The sequence below is a fragment of the Balaenoptera physalus genome, assembly GCF_965194825.1.
Source record: "Balaenoptera physalus genome assembly, chromosome: 12".
Taxonomy (NCBI): domain Eukaryota; kingdom Metazoa; phylum Chordata; class Mammalia; order Artiodactyla; family Balaenopteridae; genus Balaenoptera; species Balaenoptera physalus.
This window is the reverse complement of record NC_138897.1, coordinates 29,482,973-29,493,243: the sequence shown is the minus strand read 5'-3', so window position 1 is coordinate 29,493,243 and position 10,271 is coordinate 29,482,973. Positions and strand designations below refer to the sequence as shown.

The window sequence follows — 10,271 nt, the reverse complement described above, 5'->3', positions numbered from 1 at the left end:
AAATGGTCTCTTTTTACTCCAAGCTCCCCTGGCATATAGTTATTACTCCCTGTAATAGTTACTTTAGTTAGAAACGGGGGAAGGTAAAGGATCTTTCAAATTAAAAGATTTGCCTCTCATTCTTCCTCTAGGGGAGTGAGTGGGTTTTTTGTTTAACAAATACCTGGTTTGTGTATGAAAGGTGAGGCCTCCAAGGCTTGGCATGACAGGAAACTAATTGTTCTTCATTAAGAAAAAGAATGAAAATTTTGCTGTAGGTGAGACCTGAATAGAAAGCTGAAAGGCAGGGCTGTGGAAGGGGGGAAGATCGTGATTTTTATGAGAATAGAAAGTAAAAAATAAGAATACAGGATTGGATTCCAGGAATTTGCAGAAAGTTGGGGCAGGCATCAGACCTCTCATTTAACATGAGGTAATGTGTATAAATCTACCGTATATAGATCTCCAAGGATGGTTCAGCAGAAATGTGGGTTACCTTCCATTTTACCTTAAGTATAAGCTCCCAAAGGGCTGGGGCCTCACTTCCTGGCTTCATTCCTCACCAAGAACATGATACTAGTCCTTGCCTAGAGAAAGCTCTAATGGGATACTACTGTTCATGGGAATGACAATACAGAACATAATTCAAGGAGTGGCACAAGGAAGTATATGGTTAATTGCTGGATAAATGCAAACTATACCAAGAGTATATGTTATAAAAGGGTAAAGGCCAACTCAAAGTTGTGCATTCAAAGGAGGGCTTGCTCAATGCTTTACAGAGTGCAGGAGGGGTATATGCGGATGGGTAGAAAATGGCTAATTCCAGAGATGATTTGTGACCCCCCAGGAGTTATAGAAGAGGCACAGAGCTGAGGAGAAAGGGGATAATCAATTCATTAACAAATGTCCTCAATCAACAGGGACCAGCAAATGTAATAATTAATCAATCAAATAATTACTGTACTCATCAAATGCCAGGCACTGTGGCAGGAACTAGAGATTCAGAGATGAAGTTGAGACAGAAATGCATACTTGCTCTCAAGGAGTAGGAAGTGACCAACAGTGTGAATGCATGAACTCAAGACAGGGTGATACCCTGCTCAAGAGAGGCCCACCTGGGACACAGTGGAGACCGGAAGGGAGATGAGCTAAATCAAAAGGAGAGAGGGAGGAGCCAGGGCCATTCTCTGGAAAGGGCATTCAGAAAGAGAAACCATTTTCTAGGCAGGTGGGGGAGGAAAGCTAGCTTATGAGGTATGAGGTGGGAAGGGCAAGAGACCAGGCTGGGGTTGGGGGTTTGGAGGGAGGGTATAGCAGACCAAATGGGCCTTCTGGGAGCTTCTAGGGAGCTTGGATTTCACAGAGCAGCGGGAGGGAGACTTCGAAGAGTATTACCAGGGAGAGAGGTAAGGGAAGTTGGGAAGAGCAGTGGAGAGTCAGATTACAGGCATGAAGTGGCCACTTACTGCTTAGGACAGCTCTCCCTGGAGCCCACTTCCTTTCCAGGGAGGGCTCTGGCAGCCTGTGCATCTTGCTGAAGCCCTTGAGTGAGGTGCATTTTATGATTGTCATTGCACTAGGTCAGCCCTCAAAGAATTGTGAAGGAGGCAGCATTATGCTTGGAACTGCCTTCCTACTCCCATTTCTCCTCACTCCCTGCCTTTTCCATTTGCTGCCCATGTTCCCCCTAGAATCTCCCCTCTGGAGAGAAAAGCCCATCTGATTAAGGTTGCCAGATTTAGCAAACAAAAATATAGGACTCCCACACATTTTTTTTTTTTTTTTTTTAGTTTAAGTATACATGGAACATACACTAAGCACATATTTATTATATATCTGAAATTCAAATTGGACTGGTTGCTCTGTCTTTTATCTGCAACCCTACCTCTGATATATCAGGTAATCTCATTTCAGGGTTTAGAGGTCCATCTTATCTGCCTGCCCAATGTCCCTTTCCCATAAGGAGGTGCTGAGGCACTGAAAGGTCAAGTGGTTTATTTGCCAAGTTCACACAGTCAGGCCGGAACAGAGCTGTGACTTCCAGACGAGCTAGATGTCTACTTGACGACCTGTCCTCCGCACCTTATTAGAATGAATCAGTTAGAAGTGTCAACCTTCCCAGAGGTATCTGCATTTTTGAAAGAAGGCCTGAGGGCAAAAACTCCAAGAGTATGAATCTCTAGGAATGTAAATTCTGGTTCTATAGTAGATGTGAGGGAGGCATTCTGGTCCTGGGGCCTTTTTGGAATTCAGCTAATGCCTCTCACAGTCTGCTCTGGTGGCCAGCGGAGCCCTTGTGGCCTCTGATCCATCAAATAAACATATGAAGAATTTGGCCCTGGACAGCAACCCCTTCCATTGGGACAATACCCTGCACTTTTGGGAGCACATTCTCAGACATCATTTCGCTTAATCTTACAATTTAAGGTCTTTAAGATTGTAAATGATATTTACGTACTTTACATGTCTCCAATTTGGTTTCTGCCACCAAACAAACAAGAAAAGTTTCCACAAACACTGAATTACATATCAGCTTTTTATAAACACTCTGTAGTCAAATTTTCATTCTTTTCTTTTCTCCCTCCTGCCCCTTCATTTTTTAAAACACCCTTGCTTCCCCTCAGTTTGGTCCTGTTTAGCACACATCTGCTGCAGCATTTCTGCTGTGCAGGAGAGGAGGCTGGGTTCTCAAATCCAGAGACTGGAAGAGCTGGGAGTGCCCTTGGGTGCAGCCAGGTCGAGCTGGTGCTCACAGGTGTGGGGTCTGTGAGTTTCCCTACCCCTCCCTCACTCCACTCTTTCCTTGGGATCCTTCATCCTGCTTCTTCCCTGCTCTGGAGCAATGCTCTCAAGAGTCTTGAGAACCATGGCTTGCCCACTCAAGAAACTTTGTCATAGTTTCTTTTGCTTCACAATATTAGTCTAGTAAACTCTAGGCTTGATCCAGGTTTGTAACTGTCTATTTGGCAGATGAGAAAAAGAAAGATCAGGTTTCTGAATGTCCCAAGCCAGGCAATATGTGACAGGCCACGCTGTCCTCGGCTCTTCAGTTCCTACCCAGTTTGGGTTTTGCTGTGACCTGTCCTTAGCAGCTTCTCTCCTCACACCTGGCCTGCGAGGATCATGGCATTTGTATTGTTATCTTCCTGTATACAGCAAGCCACTGCAGTTGTTAGGCCTGACACTTTCATGCCTATTTTCCTGCAACTCTATGTGGCCATGATTTTCTCACCGTTCATTTCCATTTCTTTTTTTAGAATCTTTCCATGTTAATTTTTTGAGTTGTGTGTGCTCTCCAGCCCCCACAAAGGATTTCCAGAGGGCAGGACAGGCTTTACTCCACAGACAAGCACCTCCTTTGATGTCTTGGAAACCAGTAGTGCTGGTGCATCAGCATGCAAATGCCCTGGATATAGGTCCCTGTGCACCCTGAGCAGTCTTTGATATGCTCTCCCTCCTTCAACCGATGCTGACTGTGGGAAGAAATGAGAAAGTGTGATGTGAGTACAGAGCAAGAGTGCTTCATTCTGGGTGGAAGAGTGTCAACCAGGCTTCTTGGGGGAGGCTTCTTTCCCCTGCATGGGAATTCAGTTCTCTGCTGGCAAATTATCAGTAATGTGATCCACAGCCAGTCTTTTTCATTTTAAATAATTTATTACTATGACATATCTTTTATTTGATAATGAATATGGAATTATTATATGTTCTAGTCCTGCAGAAACTAAGAGAAGGTGCCTTTTGTATACAGTCATCACTTAACTGCCTTCCTTGCCTCAGGAGGGTGGGTTGGGTGGGTGGGGGCCTGGCCTCAGCACACTAGGCAAAGAGGATGCTTTGCCCCAGCCCAAGAGTTCCATTTGCTGCCGGCAGGACTGGGGAGACAGGTGCACGCATAGGACCAGCATGATGGCGTCCCAGCTCTTCCTGACTCAGGACTTTAGAGGCGTTTCATTATTTCATGGAAAGTGTTGCGAGCCCTACATCTCCTTACCCGTCCATATCAATTCCAAGACATAGTTACATGCTAAATGACGTTTTGATTATCTGTCATTTCAGATTATCTGCCCTAGAGTCGTCCGTGTATACAGAGACATACGCAAGCACACTTCTCTTTCTGGGCACGCCTAGTATCTATTCAGCTGAATTGCCCACCATTCCCTGTTATGGGTTGTATGTGCCATGTTTCCATAATTCTCAAGTCTCTTTCCCAGTTTTGCCTGTTTCCTCTTGCTGTCACATGCCTGGTGGGCTCTCCTTCTTCCTTTCTGTAATGAAGATGCTCCCAGGTCCCTATCAGAAAAGCATCCCATGCCTGGCTCTGTCCTCTGGCTTTCTCAGTCATCCATAAAACATATTTTGTGAGCCATGTTTAACACCCAGCTGCATTCAGCTTAGCATTTTATTATTTACTCCATATTATTTGTCACATATTTTGATGTACGGGTCTCTCCTTGCTTATCTACTCCTTTTATACTGACATTTAGTACCGTGCTACACTCACTGCAGACACTATGCAGTGTTTTCCCATTGATATGAATGGTAGGCTGAATATAGAGCAAAACAGTGGAAGATTCTACCCTTTCCTTTACCTGAAACTTTAGCTTAGCTCTTGCCTTTATTCATAACAGAATGAGAAGGAGCCTGGGCCCTATGAAATAGCTCTTGAAACAGGTATCAGGGACATCTGGAAGCTCTGCTGCAGGTGTGCTGGGTCACTGGCCGAAGCTACATGGCCCGTGGGATGTGAGGGAGACACACGCTTGTGATGGTCATATTCCCTTTACAGCATCCCTTAGTAAGGTGATTTATTGCAAGGCCTTACTATTGCTGCTTAGATATGTGGACTCTAGCTGTGGCTCCGCCCTCCTCCCCAGCCAATGGGGTGTGGGATGGGCTGGATGGGAACTGTCTTCCTAGACCCTTCCTGAATGCAGATGAGCAAAGCAACCCCATTCATGACTCATGCGCTAACTCTCATTGTCTGCTCCTTTGGAAAACACACACACCCAGGCAGACCCACGCATACACCTGCTACACCTTAATAACATGATGCCTGGAGCTGACAGTTGTTGTGGCATGCGGGAGCCACACACAGACAGATGTGATGAAGATGAACTGATCCCATTTTCAAGAGACTAAAATAAGCTCTTTAAAACTAATAATCGGGCTCTCTCTCAGGCTGATACACACTCAACTGTCGCTTTGAAGGATGAGACCCTGATGTGACTTCTCAGCAATAAATGATTTTCTTAAAATCTTAAAAAAACAAAACAAAACAAAACAAAAACACCCAGTCTTCTTGTTACTTCTTTCCAAAGAATTAAGTATTACAGAGTAGACAGCTGGGACCTGGGAAGGACTGCTCCTAGAGAGCCTGAAATTCTCATCTGGCAGCATCTTAAACGGTTTAGGCATGTGAATGAACCACAGAAATTGTGCTGCCTGAAGTGGGAATCAGGGTGAGGAGGCCACCAGGGAAGCAGCAGACATCCCCCTTAAACAGAAAGTCTAATCCCTTTTCTCTACTTCCCTCAACCCCAGGGGATGGGCAGGCTGATGTGCAGATATGGAAGGAAGGAGATTGATTCAGGAAGTCCAGGCAAAAGCTGGCGCTGCTGCTACGGCACTGGTTATCAGCCCACACTGGCTGCCTGAGCATCTACTGGACTCCCAGCTATTGTAACAGGTGATACAGAGAATGGGGGACAGAGTTCTGCCCTTATGAATCTTCACTCTCTTGGGAGCCTAGTCCTATACTGTGCAAAATGAGTTGCCAGCATTGGAGGTAACACGAAGGCTGAGGCAAATGTGCAGTATTATGGGGTGTCCAGACTGCCTGAGACTGTAACAAGGGATTGAGGACCAAGGTGTAGCATCCAGATAAGTGGAGATCTGAGATAAGAGGTGGAACTGAATAAGCATTCCTTCCTCCCTCGTATGGTTTTGAAGGGTATTTGTGTGTAGTAAGCACACTGTAAACACTTACTGAATGAACAGGTGGATGGCTGAAGGAGGGACTCAGACTTGGTGTTTGCTAGACATCCAGGAATGACAGAGAGGTGTTTAAACCTCCTTAGGAAAGGCAGGTGGAGAATAATCATAATAACATGTGACTACTGATGATAGTGGCAGGAGTGGAGACCAGGAAAAGGTCTTTCTGACCTTTTGGGGGCAAATTGTCTTCTTGATCCATATTGCTCTCTTATTTTATTTTATTTATTTACTGTTTATTTTTTCTCAGAGAAGGAGACCTGTGTTGGTAGTGGAATTCCTTCCATGGGTTTTCATGGTTCAGGGTCATAGCACTCTGATGTGTGTACACTACTGCCTGTGAGGCTCTTCACCTCTGTTGTCTCATTACTCCATTTGACAAGGTCAGTATGGGAGATATATAATTTCCATTTTCACAGGCTTAGACCCTGAGTCGCAGACACGTACTGACTTGTCCAGGTTCTCACAGCCAGTGAGCAGCAAGTCTTCTGGCTCAGATCCCAGTGCGTGACTGCTACCCAGCACCACACCTGCCCTTGCTAGACCGGCAGAGGCATGATGCTCCCTCACAAAGGCTCCGTGCTTGACAGCACTCCTCTCTGCCAAAGGAGTCCGCTAAGCCGAGGATGGCCCGTGTTTGACTCTCTTTATGCAGTGGGTTAAGAAAACGGATCAATGTCAGCTCTCCTCAGATCCGGGCTGTTTTCCTGTTCCCTAGGACTGACTCATCCTTATTGTAATGATATTTTACTTCTTAAAGTAGACTTCTTTGTCTTGGGCCAGGTCTCACGAGCTGGAGTGAAGGGATTGTCTCTGGCTCTGCTGGACAGTATCCAGGCATCCGAAGTCATGAGAGGGAGTTGGGAATGAAGAAATAGCCCAACTCTCGCATTCTCAATTCCCAAACCTGCCAAGGGTTTCGTAAAATTGTAAAATGTATTTTTAGAACATAAAGTGCATCTAATTCAGTGGCACTCAATTCTGGCTGTACATTAAGAATAACCTGGGGAGCTTTAGAAAATGCCCACGCTGGGCCTCACTGTGCCCAGGGACTCAGTTTCAATCGGTAGCGTATAGGTCCTGAGCATTAAATGCTTTTGAACAGCTTGCAGGTGATTCTAATGTGTAGCCAGGATTTGGAACCTTGGATTTAGTTCATCCTTTATATAAAAATAAGGAAACTAATACCTAGAGTGTTTAAGCTTATTGCCTTATATTAGCTATCTATTTCTGCATAAAAATTATCTCAATTCAGTAGCTTAAAATAATAAAACACTTATTACCTCTCAGATCTTCTGTGGGTCAGGACTCTAGAAGTAGCCTCTCTGCATCTGATGGCTTAATGGGGCTGTTGGGTCCTCATCCAAGAGCCATCCAAGGTGGCTCATTTGCACGCCTGACAAATTAGTGCTGCCTCTTGTCAGGACACCTCAGTTCCTAACCGTGTGGACCTCTCCGTGGGGCTGCTTGAGTGTCCTCACAACATGGCAGCTGGCTTTTCTTAAAGTGAGTGGCTCAAAGAGGAAGCCACAATACCTTTATGACCCAGCCTTGGAAAGCACACACCTCACCTCTGCCACAATCTGTTCATTAGAAACGAATCACTGAAGCCGTTCCATATTGATGGGGAGGGGATATAGCCATCATCTTTTGCAAGGAAGAATATCAAAGAATTTGTGTTTTAGAACCACATGTAACTACATTTAGTGCCAGAGCTACAAGTCCCTTAACTACTAATCCAGTGCCCCATCAACTAGTCTCATCGATTGATTCTAAATAAGGAAATCCCCATAAAATATTTAAGGTTCCATCAGTTACCTCCTTCCAGTGAATAGGTTGGTTCTTTAAAATATCAGCACCCAGAGAAGGGCCCCTCACCTGTCAGGCATGCGTGTGACCATCTCATCCCTGGCGTGATTCACTTCGACTTACTGCCTCTTTTCACCCATTAGAGTCCTCTGAAGGATCGGATTACCTTGCCAGTGGAAAAATATGAGCTCCCTGTGTGATATACCATAACTGCAACAGCACATCATATAATTTTCCCCGAAGGCTTGTTGCAGCCTATGTCGAGTCATTTGTATTTATGACAGCTCGGCCGTGATTTAGCGCGACCTCACTTTGATAAAAGCCATTTAAAGCTCATAAATATGGGTGATGTGCTGCCTCCCTGGCCTAGATTTTTAAGGAGAGACTGAGATTTGCATTGTCATTCAACTTCCATTGTTCAGAAAAAGAAAAAGAAAGAAAAGAGTGAGGGAGTGGACAAAAGGGAGGGAAAAAGTCAGAGAGGGATGAAGAAAGACCAAGAGAGGTGAGAACTTGCAGGTGCCCGGGACTGTGGAGTCGTCTCCCGGCTCTCCACTCCAGCCTGTGCCTGGGCAGCCTGGGGGATGTGAAGGGCACCAGCTCAGAGGGAGTTCTGATGAAGCACACAGGAGTGACTAGGTCACCAGACTTTATGAGCCATTTACTTCCTCTTTTAGAAGCATTGTTAAATCACAACGAAATTACAGTAAATTGTCGATTTTTATTGGAACAAGAAAGCCCTGTAGCTTCACTCCTCACCACATTGCTCTCTGGGGACAGCTTGACTACCAGGTGGAGCAGGTGACTACCTGGTTGTAGGATCCGAAGGGCATCAGCCTGGGCCTCTCCCCAAACAGTATCTCACAGCGACCCACAGGGAACCTGAAATTCCATCATTTTAAGAGCCAACTTTTTGGTTGGAGGCCTGCAGAGGCTACAGATTCCTAAAAGGAAATGGTCTTCAGCTTATCAATTAACATGTGGATTATGAGAATTAGGCCCCCAGTTGTGGGGGTGCCCACCAGGTGACAGAGACAGGACACGGGACACGGGGGAGAAGTTGGAAGGAGAGACCACAAAATAGACATTTACCCAATTTTGTGAGTGGGCATTGGTCTGACTACCCTGCGTATTTGTTGCCCTCTTTTCCCATCTGCATCAGGGAACCATTAGAGGGTAGACCCTCATCTCTCTTGGTTTTCCATTGTTTAGTCAAAACCACTGAAGATGCTGAAGTCATCAGCCATGGCCTTGGAGCTGGTGGGGACCCTGGAGAACCTCCTAGTGCAGCCCCTTTGTTCTGCACACGAGGAAACGAGGGTCCACACGCTGTGGGCCAGGAGACCGACCGCAGCAAGGTTCCTCAGCCCAGAGCTGCTGTCACACCTGCAGAAGGCCCTGGCGAGCTCTCCTTTCCTTAGCTGGCTCACTTCTTTTATTCAGAAGTGTCTGCATATCAGGGATTTGGGAAGGAGTGTGGTGGGAGGGCAACTCTCTAGGCAGTCATGAAATGTGAAGAACGAAGGGGCTTCTGACAACACTGAGGGCCAAATTCATCCCACAGACATCTCTTTTTTGACCCACACTGTGTTTTAGCAAAATTTGCAAACATTTGAAAATAAAGAGATTCCTCATATGCACAGACAAACATGTCCACACCAGTTTTAGAGTTTTGGCTTCTGGAAACAGTTGGCTGGAGTGGAGTGGGGCAGCTCTGGTCCTTCAGTCACTGCAGTTCCCCAAGTGACCCTCCACACCCACATTTCTTGTTCGAATTTGCAGCTGTCTCGTTTGACAGGTGGGAAAACTGAGTCTCAGAGGGAGAAGCGGCTCATTCAGGGAAGCACAGAGGAGGTTAGTGGCAGCGCAGGGGCTGGAATGCCGTTCTCCTGATACCCATTGTTCAAGGTCCTACTTGAAAACCCTGCCTCTCAGCCGCCCGCAGCCTCCGTTGCCACACACTTCTCGACCACACGCTTCTCCCACGTGGTTCTGTGCAGATCACAGAGGCCCCAGCCGGAGGGCGAGCCCTCCAACGCCGTGCACGTGGAGGCGGTGGACGGGGGCCTCGTGGGCACAGGGAGGATTCGCTGTTCACCCATCCTGGTACCTCCCCCTCCCCCGTTCACCCAGGCACGCAGGAGGACTGGGAAACAGCCCCAGTTTGCACATGGAGAGGCCGCGTGCGTTCTCACTGACTGCAGTCCATACCTGCAGCGACAGTTCGTCTTGGCAGTCACCGTAATCAGAGTTCCCACAGCAGAGAGAGGATAGTTTTCCGTGAGTTGTCTCCAGTTTGGTCCTGCTCACCTCTCAAGTCCACAAACTATTTTTGTCTTTGATCCAGATTCTTATTTATTCTTTTTCCAAAGGTTTAATTTGCGCTCCTATTGTATTTTTTTCCGCTGTGTGTGTGTTGGGGGGGTGGGGGTTGGGAGTTCTGTTCTTTGACTTACAGTACACCTATTTGCAATAAGGGGATTTATTTTCTC

At 46.4% G+C, this 10,271-nt stretch overlaps 1 protein-coding gene across 5 annotated transcripts in view; it reads left to right on the top strand.

Moving 5' to 3' along the window:
* Nucleotides 1-10,271, top strand: part of SETBP1 (SET binding protein 1) — a 407,558-nt gene that overhangs the window by 186,208 nt on the left and 211,079 nt on the right. The gene's annotated exons all lie outside the window — the stretch shown is intronic.